Consider the following 23,578-nt stretch of genomic DNA (forward strand, 5'->3'; position numbering starts at 1 on the left):
GCGCTATCAGCACTGCCGCTGGAGGGGAGTAAGTGGAGGTGATAGTGTCACAGCACTACTCAGTGCGGTGTAGCGGTATCTCTGCTGTAAATGAGGTGCCAGGCAGCGAGGGGGGGCACAGCAAGCGTTTGCGGGGGGGCCCGCAGTGAGGCAGAGTTCAGTTCTGGAGTAGCTCGGTCCCCTTGAGAAAGAGCAGGAATACCAGCAGAGATACAGCGCCTCGAGGATACACACAGAAGCGCTAGTCCGTTGGAGTCGTCAGTTCATCCAGATGGCGGCAAAAGGCAGACAATGAGGCCGTGTATGGCAGCGGGATGGCAGGCCGCCGGGCGTCTCGGGCCCCTGTAGGTGTGGGCAGCCAATCGTCAATGGCGCCGAAATATCGCGCCAAGCACAGTACCGGTGGGGGCTCACAGCAGGGCAAAATCGGCGGGGGGCTCCGCACCACCTCCGCCCCGCGCCGCAAGCAATGCGTGCAACACGTACCTCCTAAGCCTCTGTCCGGTGCCGGCCCCACCGCCAGTATCAGCTGCGCCGCCCACCAAGAGCTGGAGGCCCACTCGCCTCGTGGCGATCCCCGGGCTCGAGTAGGTCCAGGAGCCGACTGCAGGCACTGGCACGGCAAGCCACACGCCGGCCGGGGGGTCCGCAGTGCACAACACCGGAGTCCAAGGTGGTAGAGCCACCAAACTTTCGCCGAGTGTGCAGGGGCCAACGCTGCCCCTCCGTGGGGATTTTCGGGCGGGTGGGTGCAGGGGAAGAAGGATAAATACCGGATAGCTATGCCAGGCTGCTGGAGCCTCACGCAGCGCCCCTAACTGTGCCACTGACCTTGTCCAGAGAAACGTATGATCTGCAAGTCGCAAGGACTTCTGCAGAGATACATGCCCTATTATCAACAAACTGCCCAATACATTTTGCAGAAATGTTAGTTCATATCTTAAACATGTCTGATACGAGTGGTATTGCACATGTATTTAAGACAATTTTTTCGGGACTGTTAGCACCCTTTGAAGCAGTCCTCTGCATTTTTCCAAACTTCGTGCACTCTGTGTTCGGCGGCCTGCCTCTCAATTTAGGACACGTAGCAGGAATTCTATTTTTATTCCTTCTGCTCATATATGGCAAGTCCAGTCAACAACGATACCCAGACTACCATGGAAGACGCTCTTCTAGCCATGCGGTACCGTGACAGAATTACACAGATTCTTGGCTTGGCTCGTTTAAGAGATCTGAATACCACCTGGTTCCTTTCTTTCAGACCAACCTGGCAAAATTGCATCTTACCTGCTCTACGATGCCTGCTTTGAGGAAAAGAATGCGTGTTTGACATTTGTCTTACACTTCCATCAGTACTGCCATCGGATGTTGACGCCTTGCTAGGTCCGGTAACGACTCATGCATCATGTTGCCCCAACGGCTACCAATCCTGATGACGGAATTCATTAAGGTCTCACCGGCAAGTCTAACTGAGGGTGAGAAACGTGGAACAACAGGCACACAGGTACCACCTACTGCGAACATTGCTAATGCGACTAACGCTGACGGCGATGCTTCTCATCTGTGCACATTTGGGGCCAGATGTAGGTAAATGGCATTTACCGATTCGTAAATACCGAATTTTACCGATTCGGTATTTACAAATCTCTAGAATTCGGTAATTACCGAATCGGTAATTGCCATTGATTCCTATGGGCCTTGAGGCCCATAGGAACCAATGGCAATTACCGAATCAGTAAGTACTGATTCGTAAAATTACCGAATTGACACGGGGTCCAGGGTGTCACTTTGACACCCTGTTGCACCCCTGACTCAGGCTTGTGTGCCCTTAGGGCATGTCTGTGTGCCACATGGCACAGGTGTATATGCACAAATGTGCATGTACTCAGGAATTCGTTATTTACCATGCAATATTATTACATGGTAAATAATTAATTCTTAGGGGCCTGTGGCACTGTTTGCAGAGCCACCTACATATTGATTTACCGATTTGGTAAATTTACCGAACTGGTATTTTACAGAATCGGTAAATTTACCGAATCTGTAAATTTACCGATTCTGTAAAATTGTGGCCCCCTTCATCTCAATCACCAAATACCGGTCCGTAACGGCCGAAATCGGCCGTTACCGACCGGTATTTGGTGACCTACATCTTGCCCTTGATCTACTAACTTAAGTAGTTCCACTTTCGCCTACTATGGTGGACGGTTTCTTTGCCAGCCTAGACGATCTGATGTTTTCTCCTGACACCGAGAATAACTTTTGAATCCTGAACACAGCGTTCCATGAACTCTGAAATCCGACCTTCGCTTTTTCAAAACAAACATTCTCAATCAGGAACTCTTTTTTTCCATGATTCAATTTGAACTTTATCCAAAATAGGAAATATTTTTTTTTGGGCACATAATAATCTGCTTAAAGTAGAACTATTCTGAGAGAACAAGAAATTCTTTTGAATACTTCCTAGAGACAATATTTGACCTTGTCCTCAAAACCAAACCAATATATTATTCAGCTAAGGGATGGTCTCGACCTTTTTTTTCTGTTATTAGGAGCCATTTCATGAATGGGCCTTGTTGAATCACCTATGACTTGCATGAGTGTATCTAAATGCGAGCCATAGTGAACTAGTATGCAAAGAATTCTATCTTGGTCTTGAACAATTAGTACTTCTCTCAATGGAGGGTGAGGCCATGCTCGCTGAACTGTTTCAGAGTCACTCGGAGTCGTCGACAGTGTTATTTGTTGGGCATTGAGTAGATGAGGTTATTATTTACTTATATTCATGACGCCTTGGAGATCGGATAGGGCCTGACGATTGTGTTCTGGAACTCTTCCACTACTGATGAGATCTCAAAATTTACCCTTTGGGCCTCCTCAGACTGAGGTCGGTCAAAAAGGTGGTTATGTACTGGCTGCCTTTTTCTATTTGTAGTTGTTAGTAGTGCTCAGTTCTAGTTCAGAAAGTCACCTGGTTCCATTGAGGTCAGCGATTATGTCGCTCCCTTCTAATCCCCTTGTTGGGAAGGCGTATATTGATACACAACTGGATTTTGCCTGGTTGTTAGAGTTTCTCTGCAATTACCATAAGTGACACCCACTGAGTGGTTTCAGAGACCTTTTTGACGATGCTCAGTTAATTCTAGCTTCTCCAGTTATTGCTCGGCCAGGGGTCTTAGGTGGAAAGGCACCCTACAATTCAGTAATGCCACTGTCTTCACTGCCTTATTGATGGGCAGCTTTTCCAGGGGTGCTTTAAGGCATGTTATACTTTGAAACAGGTGTAGGAATTGACATAGAATGTCTTCTATTTGGTGGGCTTAAACGTTCTGGGCAAAGAGTACGATGCCAAGATCTTCAGCCGCATGGCACCCTATGAGGGTTTCTGAATCTCTTTTGATTATCTGGAACCCTGTCAATGTTTCCTTTCCATTGTTCTGGGCTGAGATGCCTATTGTCCCCACCATAGGGAGTGGTTCCTGGCCTCCATCTGTGTATATTTTGGTTGCAGACAATGAAAGAATTGTCCTCAGCTTAATGCAAATGTATTGTTGGTGACTCATCATGTTCACTGATGCCCCAGTTTTGATGAGGACTTTGTTCCTCATCCCTGCAGTATGTTATTCACACATTGGCTGTGGCCTTCGACTCCTCTTCAGGTGTTCTATGAACGATAGGAGGAAGACATCCTCGTCGTCAGATTAAGCTGTGTGCTACTTGTCCCTGGCCCATGTGTGTCCTTATGCCTGGCTCTGTTTCACGGTGTTGTTGAGCATGAAGCAACAAATTTTTATCAGGGATGGAGCTCTCCCTCTGGTCCATTGGCCTTTTAGTCCGCTTCTGCAGACCCTTGCAAAGTGGTTTGCTTTTCCACAGTTAGACCACATTTTTTCTTGGGTGGGGCAGTTATCTACTGGGTATTCTTCTCTCCCTCAATTCCCTCAAAGGGAACCAGGTGGGTGCTTTGGTAGTTTCACTCTTCTACCCCCGGCTGTGTTCTGATTACGCCGATGTTCTCAGTCTTGATGGTGAGTTGTTTCCTGGTGTGAGAACCGCCATGGCTGGGGGTGAAAGCAGAGTCTATTTTGGCAGCCCCAGTCATGGGAGAAGTCAGGTGAATGGACAAGGACCAGTATATCAGTCCATACCAAAGCCCACGCCTGACAGTAATAACACTGAGGTAGATGTAAAACAGATTTTACAACAAAACAGAACTAATCCTAATAGTGGAGGAGTGTGGCTCAATGGTTAGAGCGGCAGACCCTGATGCAGAGTTCTGGGCCGGGACCAGGGTTCAATTCCCGCCTCGGCGGGCCTTGGGCTCATAATTCCTCTGACCTGATTTCTCGCCTCGGTGCCTATTCTAATCATGGGTCCCACGCTGCAACTCTGGGCAATAGCTTGCTTAACCTCCACACCGGCCCCAACAGCGCTGTGGATGCCTGGCTTCACCCTGGGGGTGCCCAGGAGTGGACACTTCACAGGGAAAGCCAGGAGGGGTTCCACAGCGGTATGAGTAATAGCGCCAGGAAACCGCTTGGTGACAGTGCGCTCTACAAATACCTTGACATTTACATTTACATTTACATTTACAATCCTGATTGGAAAAAATGGTTAATCTGGCCCAGAGAAACGAATAACTGTCAAGATAGATTCATGATCAAAACACAAGGGTTCAAAGTGAATAGGCCAGAACCAAGATATTCCCAGAGACAACATCCAGGGATAGTAACAACATACAGTGTAGGAAAACTATGCCTTGAGTGGCTACAGAAATCCACAATTCCAGAAATTAAACAACACTTTACTTTACTTAAAGAAGGCGTTGATTTACGAGACTTCTTACTTGGACCTTGTAAACCGCGTCAAAAACGTTTCATATATGCCGGTATATACGCTGCTGAAGCATGGAAAGTCACTCAAATGGAAACTGCAGAAAGAATACGAGAAATTGATCGTATTAATTTAGAGAAATCTCTCTCTGTAGTGGACAATGGGTTAACGACTCTGTCCTCCAGAATGTATTCTTTGGTCAGCATTGTATCCTCTGCCATTGACATAATAGAGCAGGACTTGCTAATGTTACAACATGGCCAGTCTCAGTTCCGTTCTATAATGCTGTTAGGATGGAAGTTACAAAATCTCCGTTCAGGCTACGTGCCATGGCGTCTAATCAACCGCACATCATTGTTTTCTGTATTTACCTTACAGATAAACAAATCTCGCTGGCACAAAAAGGAGCAGACTATACGGTGCTGAGCATTGAAAAACTGGAAAGATTACCATTAACTGTTTCTGAGAAACCAGTCGTAGAATGGATAATACATGGCACCATCACGATACCAGTGACGATTTTCCAGTTTCAGTATTGCTTAAAACACATACCAGCAGGCCTATAGGAAAGGTTGGGTAAAGGGTACATTAAGTCAACCTGGAATTTACCATACACACACAAATGTTGGAGTGGGGGAAAGGAAGTATTTCTTAGTGGTAAAAATTGTAAGAACTCACTAAGCGGTACACTTTTATGCCAAGGTATTAATTTACACCGAGCCTGCGTGGATTCTTTAAAAAACCTTTCTTGCCACCTGCACGGTTCACCAGCAGCAGTGATAGATCCAGTTTTTAGGCAGCTATCCAATGGTAGCTACATAATGTTGAATGATCACAGCTGTTGTGGCATGTTGCCTGGAAAAGCCTATCAAGTTAGTGTGTCAGCCAGGGTCACTTGTTGTATGCAAGAATTGTTTCCAAAAGGCAAGACAGACAGGGAGTCGGCGTTATGGCCTTCACTGAATATCTCTTCTATACGAATTGATACTTTAAGCAGAATGAAAGACATTCTTTTGCAAAAAACAGTGCCACTGACCTTGTCCAGAGAAACGTATGATCTGCAAGTCGCAAGGACTTCTGCAGAGATACATGCCCTATTATCAACAAACTGCCCAATACATTTTGCAGAAATGTTAGGTCATATCTTAAACATGTCTGATACGAGTGGTATTGCACATGTATTTAAGACAATTTTTTCGGGATTGTTAGCACCCTTTGAAGCAGTCCTCTGCATTTTTCCAAACTTCGTGCACTCTGTGTTCGGCGGCCTGCCTCTCATTTTAGGACACGTAGCAGGAGTTCTATTTTTATTCCTTCTGCTCTGATATGGCAAGTCCAGTCAACAACGATACCCAGACTACCATAGAAGACGCTCTTCTAGCCATGCGGTACCGTGACAGAATTACACAGATTCTTGGCTTGGCTCGTTTAAGAGATCTGAACACCACCTGGTTCTTTTCATTCAGACCAACCTGGCAAAATTGCATCTTACCTGCTCTACGATGCCTGCTTTGCGGAAAAGAATGCGTGTTGGACATTTGTCTAACACTTCCATCAGTACTGCCGTCGGATGTTGACGCCTTGCTAGGTCCGGTAACAACTCATGCATCATGTTGCCCCAACGGCTACCAATCCTGATGACGGCATTCATTAAGGTCTCACCGGCAAGTCTAACTGAGGGTGAGAAACGTGTAACAACAGGCACACAGGTACCACCTACTGCGAACATTGCTAATGCGACTAACGCTGACGGCGATGCTTCTCAGCTGTGCACATTTGGGGCCAGATGTAGGTAAATGGCATTTACCGATTCGTAACTACCGAATTTTACCGATTCGGTATTTACAAATCTGTAGAATTCGGTAATTACCGAATCAGTATTTACTAATTCAGTAATTGCCATTGATTCCTATGGGCCTTGAGGCCCATAGGAACCAATGGCAATTACCGAATCGGTAAGTACCGATTCGTAAAATTACCGAATTGACACGGGGTCCAGGGTATACATATTGATTTACCGATTTGGTAAATTTACCGAATTGGTATTTTACAGAATCGGTAAATTTACAGAATCTGTAAATTTACCGATTCTGTAAAATTGTGTCCCCCTTCATCTCAATCACCAAATACCGGTCGGTAACGGCCGAAATCGGCCGTTACCGACCGGTATTTGGTGACCTACATCTTGCCCTTGATCTACTAACTTAAGTAGTTCCACTTTCGCCTACTATGGTGGACGGTTTCTTTGCCAGCCTAGACGATCTGATGTTTTCTCCTGACACCGAGAATAACTTTTGAATCTTGAATACAGCGTTCCATGAACTCCGAAATCCGACCTTCGCTTTTTCAAAACAAACATTCTCAATCAGGAACTCTATTTTTCCATGATTCAATTTGAACTTTATCCAAAATAGGAAATATTTTTTTTTTTTGGGCACATAATAAGCTGCTTAAAGTAGAACTATTCTGAGAGAACAAGAAATTCTTTTGAATACTTCCTAGAGACAATATTTGACCTTGTCCTCAAAACCAAAACAATATATTATTCAGCTAAGGGATGGTCTCGACCTTTTTTTTCTGTTATTAGGAGCCATTTCATGAATGTACATTTCAATATTGATTTAGTTAGTATTAATGCTTTCATGCTTTATACTTCATATGAAAACACTATTCTTAAATGTGTACAGTCAAATGCTCATTTTTTCGTGTGGAAACCTTTTCAAGTGAATATTTTTTGTATTTTGGGTGGGATTGTAAACACATGCTTTAAATATGTTTTAGTGCTTATAATTTAGTAATGTTAAACATAATAAAGTGGAGAGGGTGTTGTATATAAGCATGGGCGAATTTTGCGGATCTCGCGTTCGCGAATTTTGCGGATTTGCGAACTCGCAATCCGCAAAATCCGCGAATTCCCGCGAATTTGCGGATTTTTTTTTTTTGTGTTCGCCCGTGTTTCTGCCAGTTCGCGAGGGTTTTTACAATTTCGCAATTTGCGAACTTACCTGTCGGGTCGCAAGTTTTGCGAACTTGTTGTTTCTACGTGTCCAGCCTGTTTGGGACACTCTTCTTCATCACTGCCACTCTCTGTCACCACTGCCACTCTCTGACTACTCATGCCACCCTCTGGCCCACCCATGCCACCCTCTGTTTCATCACCACACCCTCTGGTTGTCCAGTGTACATTATTTTCGGCAAAGCAAAGCACACCTTCCCTGCCTCAAGTGACCTGAATTAATTTGGGGCTGATTAATGTGTCACAGAATATTTTTTTAGCTGGCACCTGCTTCCTTAGTGCGCCCTGATTAGTGATCTTTTGCACTTGCTAAGTGCTTTCATTGTTGCAAAATTAGTTACAACACCTGCCCTGCCCCAACTGACAATAATGAATTAGGGGCTGATTAATGGATTTTAACTTCCAGCCTGGCTCCTGCTTGTCTCCCTTAGCTGTAATTCAGGACCTTTGTGGCATATGTGTAACTATTCTGAGGTTCAGAGCAGGGTCACATAATAGTTGCAACTGGCAACTGAACTCTGGAGGGGCCCCTCAGGAAGCACTACAGGAAATGGCTACTAATGATGAGCCTGAACTTTTGAACCTGGTAAGTAGTTTCAGTTTTGCTAAGATCGTATTTCTGCAATTTAGCACTTATTCGCGGGGCGCGAAGTTGTACTGGGAAGCCGCAAACTCACGCGAACAGTGCGAGCAGTGCGAGCAAAATCCGCTGCTCGCGGATTTGCGGATTTTGCGGGAGATTCGCGAATCTCGCGGATTGCGAATTTCCCGAAAATCCGCAAAATCCGCGAGCGAAACGGATTTTCCGCCCATACCTAGTTGTATATGAATTTAGGACCCTAGTGTAATTTTCCCGAGTCATGCCCATATATAGGTATAAATCACCCTATCCTTATATAGGCATAGAAATCATAACCATATTTAGACTTAGCCCATGCAGTCCAAATACGGCATGGCTACTTCCACTAGTTCAGAAAATCCACGATTTCTTGGGAAAACCCGCCTTCAGCAGTCAGGGACCTTCCCTTGCTTGAATATTAATGTATTCAAGTATTCATGGAGTTTTCAAAGAACTGATTCTTTGATGATGTTATTATGTCCAACCTTAAATCAATCTCGGTACCTTCAAGGTATAAATATGCCCACACTTGCCCAAGCAAACACAACGTGGTAAGGAGCACTTTGACTATACCTACACGACACAGCTCGCCGCAGCAAGTGCCGAAGGAAGCCGACCCCTCCAGCAGACGCACTGAGAGACACTGTCTTTTCTCCAGCCGAGAAATCCAGCCCCAGTGTTTCCAGGCTAACCTTGCGGGTTGCTGGGAAATCGAGTTCTGGGAGAGATACAAGACCTCCTTCATTCTTAAACCAAGGTACGGAGCTGATTAGACCCGTAGATAATTCTTGGAGAGATTATTGACAAAGAATACTAAAACTTAAGCTACACCTCACTTACTTCTTCCCTCGTACTAGACTTAGGTTAGGTACACCGGGGTAGGCGTATTTTAGAAGCTCCTTTTGAGTACTTTTAGTCATTATTTATGTATTCTATGTTATATTTTATGGCTTAGAAACCATATCATGCTTTTACAGTATTATTTTATAATACTCTTCGTACTGTACGCATTGTACTTTGCAACCAGTATTACGATTGTAGCAGTTCATTTCTCCTGCATGAGATAGAAGACAGTTCAATAAATACTTTTTATTGAAAACGCCTGTCTCTCTGTTTCTCTGCACCTCTGGTGAAACGAAGCATGCACGATTGACTGAGTGAAATAACTATCTATTGTTTCTGCTACTCTAGAGATACGTTTCTTATTCTTGGGAAACAAAGGGGCAGATTTACAAGCCCCTTGCGCCTCTCTTGCACCACCGTTGCGTCACTTTTGTGATGCAGAGGCGGCGCAAAAGATGCGCTATGGTGCGGGCTATTTACAGCGTGACGCTTCCCGGGAGATGCGTCAAGTTGTAAAGCCCTGCGCTTTAAGGAGGCATTCTGGTGCAGGTGGGGGGGCGTTCCGGCGCAGGAACACCTCCTAAAAAGTGGCTGAGTGAAATCTACAAGCTTTCACTCAGTCACTTTTAGGCCAATGCTACGTCAAAACCCTGCGCCTGCTTGAAGCACGCGTAAGGCTTGATGCAGCATTAGTAGAATGGACCCCCCAGAGCACTGCTGGAGCTGCGTCGATTATGCGACGCAACTCCAGCAATGCGACACCTTTACAGCACAGATGCGTGACGCATCTGTGCCATTTTTGCCCCATGGTGCGCCGCATTGTAAATGCGGCACATCATGGGTGGCGGAGGCATGGCACACAATTACTGGCGCATCCTTGCTAATTTGCAGGGATGCGCCAGTAATTGAAAATATGCCCCAAAGCTGTCATGTTTATGCGGTTGCCAGAAACTAATCCCTTCTTGTGAATTCGAGAAAGTTTCTAGTGACCTCTGAGCTAGCTGGCACTCACAACTAAGTCTAATATATTTGATAGAGACCTAGTCGACCTCAGTCCTACGTCTAAACTATAGTATGTATTATTCCAATGCGCAGAGCCTATTGGGAATATATGAACTACACTACATTCTAGGCTAATGCCAGGTTGCTGCAGAATTTGTCCCCTGAGGGTCACTGACTAGCATCCTTGGATAAGTTGTACATACACTTCTTTCGACTGGTCCTCAGCGGTGCAGGTGCATAGAAATTGTTGATCGATTCCCCTTAAAGTTGGCGTGCTGGATGAAGTTTGACCTGCTCAAAGTAGGGGTTGAACTGGGGAATTGAAGTGAACGTTCAGGGCCAAGATGGCTGTCTCATAGTTGTCCTCTGCACACATCCCCGGGAGATATTTGAACAGCTTTTCAATTTCTCCTCCCGCATAGTGTAGTAATAGTGACAATTTTACTGCTCAGTCAGCCTCTCTAGTCACCCTGAAATAGTTGTTGAGGCAGCCTACCCACATCTTCCATCTTGGTGCTGCTATTGACGGGTCCCCAAGTTTGCTGAAGGGTTGTGACACGGTGACAGAGATGTGAGGGTAGGCTGTGGGTGGTGGTGTCAATGCCGCAGCTTTCATATTAGCTTGCGTGGAGTTGACTTCATCTGCCATGGTGTATTGTGTCTCTCACTGTGTAGTGCTGACAAGGCAACGGCAAGTATTCCCTCTGAACTACGGGATAAGCAGTCCTTGTTATGCTCACTCTATTTGTGGGACACTGAGCGGTACGTTGATGTCTGGGTCTGTCCTGATGTGTGTTGCATCCAGTAGGATCGGGCCCTAGCTAGTGCTATGAGGGTGTTAGGAATAAATGGTCACCTCTGTTCCTGGAGATAAAGTTTGTATTGGCCAGATGGCACCCTGCTGTTCTGTTCCACTGGTTTCCTTTCTCTCTGCTTCCACAGGCAGGTTTATACATCCTATTTGGTTATTTATTTTGATAGTTCTTTATAGTTCAAACTTGGCCCTTGCTGGTATTAGAGAACTTTACAAAATTTGCAGGGGGCAGCAGCATTATTAAAAAAATGTCATATATGAAGAAGAAAATACAGGGTATAGCTAGAACCCAGCGAGGGAGGGTATGATTTACAGTGTACAAGTGCATACGGGATAACTCAATAAAAGACAGGGAATGATAGTCAATAAATCTGTGGAGGCAGGCGGTGTCAAGAAATGGAGGGTGGAGTCAGAACTGTGAAGTTTAAAACTCTGAGATCTACGGAGAGGGTAGTCATGGATTTGATTGAGGGAAGAAAGGTATCTGTGAAACTAGGGAAGTAATGTATTCATAAGGAGTGCTTTGACTTTTTTCTTGGAGAAAATAGTTGATGGATTCATTGTGACTTCAGGGGAAAGGAATCCCAGATTCTTGGGGCCATCCCAGATAAAGATCGGTTCTAAGTTTTCTTTTCGTAGAATCTTTGTGGTTTCAGGAAAAAAAGGTGTTGGAGCTTCTTGAAGGTCTGGAGCTGCCGGATAGTTCATGCTTCTGAGCAAGATAACTTTGGGTTTTGAAGTGGAGGGCTTTATGTGTCATGCAGGTAATTTTTAGCTGGATTCTAGCTTTGTATGGGAGTCAGTGGATGGATTTCAAATCAGAGGTGATGATTCTTTTGGAGCCGGTAATGAGCCTTGCAACAGCGTTGACCGAAACCCTTAGAAGAGCCACTTTGGATCTGAGCAACCCCAAGAAGGTTGCAGTATGATAGTCCAACCTGGGAATCAAAAGAGCTTGAAATTGCCTGGGGAGGAAGGGTTTTAGTTTTCTTAGAATGTTCAAATGGTGATTCGCTTTTATGATGGTGGCACTGATGTGCTTCTGCATGTTGAACGGATGTATGATTGAACAACTACTTCCTAAACCACAAATTCCTTAACCACGAAGGTTAAACAACGAGCAATGCCAAACAACTACGTCGTTAAGAACGAATTCCTAAACCACAAATTATTTTTTAATTGCTCTTTCCCCATTTACACCACTATGTTCTTTGCCCGTCACGTAAACCACCAGCACACATTGCCTAAGCCAGAGCATTCCCTGCAAGCTGTGCCCCGACGTGCTGCCAAGCAGGAAGGATGAAGGCAGTCTGCAGCCCCGTGCTCGTCATAGCCCGCCAGCCTGGAGGCTGCAATGTCAAGTAAATCATGCCAGGGGGGCGAGTAGCATGTCAAGTCAGGGGTTGCAGAAGGGTGAAACGCACAGGCGCCAAACATCACCAAACTCACGAAACCTCATCTCACATTCTAACCACCATATCATGCTTTCCGTGCGGACACCCTGTACCCAGTCACCAAGCATCCCCCGCATTGTAACTACCTAAGCAATTGTGTGCCACCGGCAGGATGAAGGCAGGCTGCAGCCCCGCATTCTACCTAAGCAAGTCTTTGCCACTGGCAGGATGAAGGCAGGCTGCAACGTAAATTAGTTTTGCGAGTCCTTCCCAAAAATGTTATGCGTGTCACTTCCCCGATGGCTCTGTGCCCTTGGGGGAAATTAGGTATTTAAGGAGAGGCTCGCCGCGTAACAGAGCTGGAGAAGTCAGGGGTGGAGTTGTGTCCGTCTCCTGCTTCGAAAAAACCCAGCTCCACTGCCAGCAACAATTCTGTCTCCCTTCGTGGGAAAAGAAGAAGAGATGCATGTAAGAGCACCATTTTCTCCCTGTCAGTGAAATTTGATTTGTGACGCCTCTGGCGCAGAGGGGGTGCTCTCTGCTCTCTCCTAGAGTGCTGTGCGACTGGCTGGTTAGGAGTAGGATGGTATTAGAAATGTGTTTTATATAGCGCGAACTTGGCCCCAGGACATTAGAGCGCTTTACATGAGCACTGGGTTACATTACACTAGGTCGGTTACATTTTTAGTTACAGTAAAAACTATTATGAGTTTATAGTGCAGTACATTCCGCCCATAGTTTGCCTTTGTCAGGCAGACGTGGTTTTCGTGGTTTAAGTAAGTCGTTGTTAAGGATGGCGTGTTTAACTGATTGGTCGTTCGGGATTCGTGGTTCCGGTCATTCGTGATTCAAACTTCGTTGTTAAGGATGTTTCCCATGTTGAACGTCTTGTCAAGAATTAATACCAATGATATCACTGAGTCAATGTACTGTGGAATGTAGTTGAGGGCTGTTAAATGTTTCAATCATTGTTCGATGGTTGGATGGGGGCATTAGGAAGATTTCAGTTTTATGGGTGTTTAGCTTAAGGTGATTGGATGCTAGCCAAGTTTGAGTTTTCTGAAGGGTTAAGTTAAGGGAGCTGATGTCTTCTGGGGAAGCAACTTTTAAGTAAAGTTGGTTATCATCAGAGTATATGTGGTAGTGGGTATTGGAAGAGCACAACATTTCTGTTAGGGGCTCCATGAACAGGTTGAAAAGAGTGGGCCAAAGTGAGGAGCCCTGGGGGATGCCAAAAGTGACTGGAGTGGTCTGTGATAGTGAATGATTAATCTTTACTTTTTGAATCCTGTTTTGTAGATAGGAAGTGAACCAGTTATGGACTGTTCCTGTTAATCCCATGCACTGTTCCAAGAGGCAGAGTAGGTTGTTATGCTTAACTGTATCGAATGCCGACGATAGGTCAAGGAGAATTAAGAGATAAGATTGGTTCTGATCCAGCATTTTAAGTGCGTCGTCCACTGTGTGTGTGTTAGCGATTCAGTGAGGTTCCCAGGGCAAAGCCGGATTAAAATTGGTCTAGTAGTTTGAATTGTTCAATGTGGGTACAAAGTTGGGTGTGAACATATTTTTCAAGGAGCTTCACCAGGGTAGGAATATTGTAGATGGATCAGAAGTTGTTTAAGTCAGTTTGATCTGCTTTTGATTATTTTAGGATAGGGGAAACCTGACCATTTTTTAGGCAATCCAAGATAGTGCCTTTCATTGAAGGAGGCATTAGTAATCTTGGTTCAGAATGGGAGCATCGAGGATACGATCTGCTGGAAGAAGTTGGGGGATAGAGGGTCATTGAAGTGGTTTGAGGATTTCAGCGATGTTACAATCTTGTGGATGGCACTTTTATCAAAGGTTTTGAAAGAGTTCCATGATGGGTTGTTTTTGGGGAACTGCCCAATGGTACATGAGGGAATAATAGTCCGGGAGGCGGAGAGGATGACGTTGAGGGCCATGTTCCAAGGCCGTCTGCAGGTCTTTTCTCATGGTTTCTGCATTCTGAAGAAAGAAAGAGATGAATTTCTCACAGTTTGGTAGTGTTCTAGAACTAGTGAGGGACGGATTGGGTGTACAGTTCGAATGTACTTTTATAAGCTGAAGGAAAAATGGTTCCCTGAGCAATAGCAAAATATATATAATTGTATTATGCAATCAAATTCCTAATCGTAAGTCCATAAACAATAATGACATCAAGTGTTAGTCTGTAAAAGGTAAAAATTTAAATGTTGTATACTTGTAAAGCGCACAGCTGCCCACACCGCAGGCGTCCCGGCGCTGTATACCGCTTGGGAACCCGTCCTGGCCCTCCTTGTGAGATGGTCCCCTCTGGGCACCCCCAAGGTGAGACCAGGCATCCCCTGCGTTGAAGGGGCCGTTGTGAAGATTAAGCAAGCTATTGCCCAGAGTTGCAGAGTCGAGCCCAAGGTTAGAGTAGGGGCCGAGGCGAGAATTATCAGGGCCGTGGACATTTTGACCCAAGATCCTGCTGCGTTGGGAATCGAAACCTGGTCCCGGGCTGATCTCAGCTTCTGGGTCTGCCGCCTCTAACCATTGAGCCACACTTCTTCACTTCTGTAGTCTTTATTCTCGTGTTTTGCGTTATCAAGAAGACTTATTTAAACACAAATTCCGTTCTCAGATAATACAGCCCACATCCACAGCCAACACGTGTTTCGTCTATGGTACAATATCCAAAAGACTTTCTCAGGGCTGTAACAAATAGATATACAATCCAATTACCATCTTCCACATTTATCAGAGTTAGGCCTAACCTCCACCAATAGAAGGGAAAAAGAAAAAGAAACGGAAACCTAGATATAGAAAACACACATAGGGGGCGATTCCGATCCTGGAAAAAAAACGTCCGTACGATTTTCATCCAGAGCCATCGCCGTACGATTCGTACCCATCCGTCCGAGTTGCGTAGTACGATCCGTATTCCGTCAATCCGTCCGAATCGTCACGATCCGTATGTATTGCAAGGCTGAAACAGTGAACCGTACGACTCGTACACATGCCGTACGACCCGACGAGTATGATCCGGACCGGGGTAAGAGGACGCCATTCGTACGTTCCAAGTCAGGTAAAGGCGATTCGTACGGAAAAGCACACAATCTCTTACACACCGTACGGTGCGTACACCCAATGATAGCAGGGGTACGGTGTGTACCCCCGCGATCTTGGGATGTACACACCGTACCCCTCGATCACAGGGTGTACGCACCATACACCCAGTGAACATGGGGTACGGTGCGTACACCCCAAGAATACGGGGTACGGTGCATACACCCCAAGATCGCAGGGGTACGCACGTACCCCTGCTATCATGGGGTGTACGCACCGTACCCGGGGGGGGCGTTCCGTACCTGTTTCGGGGCAAACTCTACTTTTACAGCTGTTTTCAGGTCCCGTACAAAAAGGGTGCGTACCCGACATGAATCGTACTTGCCGTGTCGGAAAAATCAGCCGCGAACTGTTCAGATGTCGCGTACAGTGGGTTCCGAGGGAGATTCGTACAGGGATTTTATTCGTACGGTCTCTGTACGATTCGTACGGAGTCCAGCTCCTGGTACGAATCGTACTTCGTCGTACGTACGGGGGACGTTGCAGGGTACGATTCGTACAGGAAAAACGCTCCAAACGGCTATTCGGAGCAGTTTTTCCCAAATCGGAATCGACCCCATAGTGTGCACAACACATACCAACCAACAAAGGAAATAGAGCTTGGTTTCCCTCATCAATTAAAATTCTATGATGATCCAACAACTCTATTTTCATACGATGGGCGTTCCAAAAGGTCGAAAACAATTCTTAAATGTAACGACAATTAGTGCATCAGAGTGTGAATCTAAAAAACAACCAAAAAAACCCATGTTCAACAAACTGCCAAATTAAAGTTACTCACCTTGAGCTACATATTCAATATAGGCAACCAATTCTTCATTAATAAATATCACCATGGAACCAAAATTAATGGAAGGAGAACAAGAATAATATCAAATCCAGTCCTGGTATTTTACTGAAATGTGTATTATCTATAAATCTATTTCATTAATAACTAACCCCATTGAATTAAAACACACACTTACCAAAATCCAAGTATAGAAAATAATATTCGGGTAATTACGGCTCAGAGATAACAATCTTTCCAAGTAACCAGTTCACGGACAATCTTCCCCTGTCCAATGTCTCCTAATACAAAAAAACACAAACCTTAACCGCATCCGTGCGGCGCGAATTCCCCGCCCATACTGACTCCGCCTTGCGCGGGTGGAGTCATGACAGAACGGTTCCGTCATCAGCACAGCTCAACCGACGCTGATAACGGAACCGTTCCGTCATCAGCATCGAAAGGGTTAATAGGAAGCTGAGTCCCACTTCCCATTACCAACATTCTTCTCATTTATGTATAATAAACTATATGAGTCATCAATACACTCTAAGATCCAATTGTTATAATTATTTTTGTATTCACACCCTTGTCCAACATTACCAAACAAACTACCATAATTCGCGGATCCTGTCCTCCAGAATGTAATACAATGATTTTGCACATTGTTGTCCCATTGTTATATTTACAACCGTAAAAATTATTGTATTAAAATAAGGGAAAAGCAAAACGATCTTTGGAAATAATGGTGATTATTTCACCAATATCAATCAATAGTACAATATTTTCGAAAGCCTCACCTCTAATATTAGACCGGATAGTCACGGCGCATAGTGCTGATAAATATATGGTGTGTTGCATCAGCACCATATTTGGAACGTTATTTATTTCAACCCAGCATAGAAAACAAAGAGGGACCTTCAAAATGCCTGCCGCGATTTTTCTACTCGTAACGGAGCGCCATATTAAAACAATTTAAAATGCGATAGACAAGCTTTGTATTGAGTTAATATTAGCCACTAAGGCTATCAACATGTTACCATTCATCATAATTCATCACAGAAAAAGTCCCTAATCATACACCGCTCTTTCCAGAGTGTAAACAGTCACAAAAGGTCACAGAACCACTAAGTAAATATGGCACCTGTGTATCACGCACCGGGACCGACTGATTTAAGCAGTAAACTAACAGCTAGTTCCAATATGGTTGCAGTGCTTATCCCTGTTAATAAAAGAGACAGGACAGAGTGAAGCACATCATAGACATCTGGAGAGAGAAATAGATAGGTCCAACACCCGTGAAACTCAAGCATCCTAATCCTTTATGTACCAATAATTATTATACGTATTCTAATCATCTTATATTTTTTCTCGTATACAATCCAGCATATTTACATAGAGTCGTTCTTCGTGTAAAGTCACCTTCCTGACTTTACTATCACATTTCTTAAAATTTTATGAAAATACATTTCTTTTACCTTTTCATAAAGGATACAGCTCTTTAATCACGTATTCTATAGATACGCTGGGATGCCTGGCTTCACCTTGGGGGTGCCCAGGAGTGGACATTTCACAGGGAAAAGCCAGGAAGGGTTCCACAGCGGTATGCGTACAGCGCCAGGAAACCCAGGTTGGGGTATAAGTGCGCTTTACAAGTACAAATTCATTTTATTTCATTTCAATTTCATATGACACATTTATAAACATATTTACATAATGCCATTCTTCAACCCATAGCATCTTACTATCTTTTGCAGTTTGGGTTAATTTGATCGTGACACATCCATTTATTATCAAAAGGTATACGGTACATCCATTGTGTGGCCAATAAATCCTCTTGATAACTGCAGTAGGCATACCATAACAGATCTTTACATAACCAATCTCCCCAACTTGGAAGAAACCTTAGGTGAAGCCTCACCGTTCTGTTTTTCATATTATAATGATGATAAATATGCTGCAAACCCACCCATATTGTTCTAGTTCTAATTACTCATTGGTTATCACAGGGCTGTTACATATTATATCACAATGTAAATTCAGTTCCATACATTCTTATTATTCATTGGAAATCACAGGGCTGCTACAGATTATACCACAAAATACATTCATTTTCATACATTAACAACCTAGAAAGTAGTTTAGTTCAGAATCAACATTAATGCCCCGTTCTACAGCATGCAATTTTAGTATCCATCGTGCCTCGCATTGACAGACCCTGAGTTCCCTATTACCTCCACGATTATTGCTCAGTAAATTCTCTATACCTTGGAAGGAAAAGGATAAGTTACCACTCAGACTTGGGCAGTTGCTAGCATGATTGACAAGAGGATACCTCGGATCCAAATTTTTCAGGGCTCTGAAATGTTCTGCTATACGTACCTATGTAAACCTTTAGACATTTACATTGAATGGCATAAACAATGTATTTTGTTGAGCAGTCGATATGTTGGTAAATCCTATATTTTGCAGAACATTATATTGAAAATCTGTTATTCCATGCTCTGCAAACTTGCACATGTTACAGTGGCCACACCTGAAGGATCCAACATTAAGTTTGTGTAGCCATGTGTGTTCACTGTTCTTTATCCTAGGATAACTAGGGCTAATTAAATTACGAAGAGTAGCGCCCTTTCAGTATGAGATGCTTGGTTTCTAATGAATATAAGAACATATAGTTTGATCTGATGTTAATAGATGCCAGAGTTTTTTAAGTATATTGTAAATCTTATGAGACCAAGGATGGTAATTGGTCACTAGCCTTACGCACTGTGTTTTGCTTCTATCCTGCTGGACTTTGGACTTTAAAGTATCCTGTCTACGTAATTTAAATGATCTCTGTTTCGCTTTACAAATAGTATCCTTGTCATAACCTCTAGCCAGGAAACGTGCCTCAATATCCCTAGCACAATTTAAAAAAATCCTCATCATTGCTACAGTTTCTCCATGCCCTATACAATTCCCCGTATGGTATAGCATTAACTTGAGCTTTGGGGTGGCCACTTGTTGCACATAATGTTGAGTTACAATAGGTGCTTTTTCTATAAAGTCTACTGTTGATTTTATCATCCGCCATAAATAATTCTGTATCAAGAAATACGATACTCTCTTTCTGGAATAACATATTATACTGATTGTTATTCATATGGTTGACAAATTCCAGTAGCTCTTCATCACTCCCGATCTAGATGATAAGACAATCATCTATATACCTTCCATAGTATACAATTTATTTTTGCCATTTTGCACCACAAGGACCCCAGATGTGCGCCGCCTCAAAACTCCCCATAAAAAGACAGGCAAGGGACGGTGCAAATCCGGAGTCCATCGCAACTCCACATCTTTGTTTGTACCATTCTTCTTGAACAAAAAGACATTGTCCTCTAAATTCAAACGTGACATTAGTATCAACATATCTGATTGTTCCAACATTTTAGCCGGTCTCTTGTACAGAAAGTGTTCGAACGCCTGTAACCCCTGATCGTGTTTAATGTTTGTATACAATGATAGCACGTCTAATGTCACTAATGTCATAGTTGTATCCCAAGTCATATCCACCCGTACATTCAGTATATGTTTCGTGTCTCTGATATAGGAGGCCAAATTTAACACATAAGGCTGCGAGAAAATATCCACAAATTCTGACATCCTTTCTATAGGACCCCCTGTTAGACCTGACATCATTGGCTTGAGTCTCTCCTCCATTTTTTCTGTTTGCCTCTACTGTGTTACGATGTTTTGCTGGTATATGCTTTGGGCGCCGTGTCACTGCTGATCAGTGCCATAGCGCAAGTGCTCCCTATGTTAAAATGATGTATCTATTGTATCCATGTTTGGCTTATTTGGTTTACTGTCAGTCCCTAGTCTAGTGCACCAGGAGTGCCGGGGCTTGTAAATACGAATACCGCTCGTGGGCTTGCAGCACGTGTTGTGCCACCCACAGGAGCGGCCTTGTAAAAGAATGTCTACGGGTCGGTCATTGCGAGACCCACGTGCAGTCCTGCACTGTCACGTCGGCTGCGCAGGTATACCTACCTGCCAGCCCCTCCAACCTTCCCTTAACTTCATGTTAGTCACCCCTATGGTAGGCCCATGGGCAGGGTGCATTGTAAGTGTAAGGTAGGACAAGCCTGACCAAGTTGGCATGTCCTGATAGTGAAGTGCCGCCATCTTAGGGCTTCACTATTGCGAGGTAGCCTGCTCTCCGTTGGATAGAATGGGCCGCCGGGATTATTAACGCTATAATCCTAGCTGGCTCGGGGAGCATGGTGCAATGTCGAGTTCGGTATCCCTGAACTCGGGGTTTAATTACGCATCCGTTGGTGTGGATGGTTTTTGGACTCTGGGTTCGAAAGTAGTACTTTTAGAAAGTATCTATTTTCTTGTCTAACCATATCTGGTCTCTGCTGGTCTTGCGTGTGTGTGACAGGAGCTGGGTGGCTCCAAGAGGTCTGGATGAGTCAGTGTGGGATGAGTGGGACATTACGTTGAGAGTAGGGGGAGAGTAGTTGTTGATAGCCTGCCTTGCCTGATACAATGCTGGCTCCACCTCCTGCCGAGCGACGGATGGCTCTGTACCTGCCATGGACGATCCTGGCCCCACCTCCTGCCAGGAGGGCGATAGCTCTGCTCCTGCCAGTGTCAATGCTGGCTCCACCTCCTGCGGGGCGTCTGAGGACCCGGCCCGGCTCAATGAATAGGCCAGGTGCTACTGCCTAGCTCCACCCACCACAGACCCAGGGTGTTGGGAAATCCCCGGCGTAGACAAAGGGATCAAAGACGAAAAGGGGTATAAGAGGAGGACCCCTGAACCAAGAATTTAGATCACTTCTGACAAGGAACCCTGTAACCAAGGACAAGAAGCCTGCTGATCTAAAGGACTGCTTACCCCTTCTGCCAGTGTGCTGTTGTTGGGGGAATCCTGCAGTGCTTCTTTATTTTTGCCAAGGAACCAGGAGAGAGGAACTGTGTGTGTACTCTCACGCTTGCTAAGAAAATCTCCAAGGACTGGAAGAGTGCCAGTCTCCTGCCGAAGTCACAGGGCCAAAAGACTTCACTTGCTAAAAAGTGCTATCCGCTGGAAGTTTGAATCCAGCACCTCTGAAAAGAACAGCATCACGACGACCGGACGCTGGGCCCAACCGACGCCAGCAGCAACGCCAGTGAGTAGGAGTACGGCTCTAACTCCAGAGGACCTCGTGTCTGCCCCGCTGCTGATCGCATCAACCGTGTGCCCTTCGACGCCGTGAGCGCTGCTCACTCTGTGCAACTGCATCATCAACAACGCCTGCTGTGGCCTGATCGACACCGAAGACGCGACGCCGGAGTGCTCGACGCCGCTGATCATCGTGTGCTTCATTTTCCTAAGGTACTGTGTCGTTGGGGGTCCGTGTGACTCCAGGCCCGACGCAGCGCTCCTCGCGGTCGACGCCGAACCTGTGGATTACCTTTGCCCCAGCGTTGTGTAGCTCCCGTGTGAGCTACCCTGTTGCTAAGAACTGTGTTCCCAAGAAGAAGAATTGCTTGATACTAAAGACTTTTGTGCTAAAGAAGAAACTACCTTTGAACTATCCTTTTTCCTTCCTAAACGTATTTATTCCGATTGTGTACAGTTTTGCCGTTATTTTGGTCTTGTGCTAAGCCTTATATAAAAATACTTATTTTTATAATACCACGGTGTCGTGTCCATTTGTAGTGTATTCACTGTATTACTGTATGTGGTCATAATTGCTTAACACACAGCCTCTGAGATAAGCCTGTTCTGCTCTGCCAAGCTACCAAGGGGGTGAGCAGGGGTTATCGAAGGGTGTGATCCCCTTGCCCTAACTAGAAAAGGAGTGTCCCTATTTGTCAGAAGTGTAGACCTCTGCCAACTAGAGACAGCCGGTTCTAACATTGGATGCAGCGGTGAGGATTTGGACCTTGCATTTATGACTCATGTACAGTGATTAGTGTGCGCTACGTAGTGAAAGCAGACCATAACGCAGTCACAATCTGATTCGGAAGGATCCTATTTTTGTTCTCCGCTTTCCTGAAACTTGATTTTCTGAAACACTGCCAGTTTAACCATGAGTGACAACGGAGTCACTGCCCCTGCTATCGTTGTTGTGGAGGAGTTCGAGAGGAGTAAGCTAAAGAAATACAAGAAAGATGAGCTGAAACACTTTTGCGACCAGTTTGGAGTTCCTACCACCGGCCTCTCGAGAAAAGATGATTTTTATAAAGCATTGCAGGCCTGGTGGGAGTCCAGAAATCCCTCTGATGTGGTGGTGGTACCCACAGAGGAAGGGGATGAGGAGGTGCCAGTGAATGGACCTGTGCCCTCTCCCGGAAGCAGTGTTTCCTCCAAAGGTCTTTCCCCTGAAGAAAGAGAAGAAAGGGCGAAAGAGCGAGCTTACAACATGGAGATGGCAAGGCTAAAGATAAATGGGCAGTTGGAGTTAGAAAATGCAAGAGGTAGAAGGGAAGCTGATTTAGAGATCAAAAAGTTGGAGTTTGAGCGAGAGAAGTTAGCTTTGGAGCGTGAAGCCAGGTTAAGGGAACTGGATATCCAAGCTAAAAAGTTAGAGTTGAATCCCTCTGGTGGCAGCATTCCATCCGAGCCTGCAGAAAGTAAGTTTTACTTCCCGAAAGATGTGATCAAAGATTACAATAAGAATGAAGATATTGGTCAATGGTTTAAAGCATATGAGTTAGCATTGTTGGCCCACCAGGTCCCTGAGAAGAATTGGGGAGCGGGGTTGTGGGGTCGCTTTGTGAATGAGGGAAGAGATACCCTGTTAGACATGCCTGTTGCGGATAGGATGTCGTATGCTCATATGAAGGATGCTTTAATGTTGCGGTATGGTTTAACCCCCGAGCAGTACAGACAAGCTTTTAGAGAATGTAAGAAGTTGCCTGGTACGACGTGGGTTGAATATGTGTCTTATTTTTGCAGAGCCATGGATGGTTGGGTAAAGGGCAGCAAAGTGGAAAGTTATGAAGCTCTCTATGATTTGTTTGCGTGGGAGCACTTGTCTAATAACTGTTTTCCAGAGCTGCGCCAGCACCTGATTGATAGCAAGATATCTAACCCTAGAAAACTTGCTGAGGAGGCGGACCGCTGGGTCAGTACCAGGGTCCACAAGGGTCCAGTGGGAGACTCAGCCAAAGGTGGGCAGGGTCCCCAGCAGAA

Source organism: Lissotriton vulgaris, chromosome 6 (genome assembly GCF_964263255.1).
Source record: "Lissotriton vulgaris chromosome 6, aLisVul1.2, whole genome shotgun sequence".
Classification (NCBI taxonomy): domain Eukaryota; kingdom Metazoa; phylum Chordata; class Amphibia; order Caudata; family Salamandridae; genus Lissotriton; species Lissotriton vulgaris.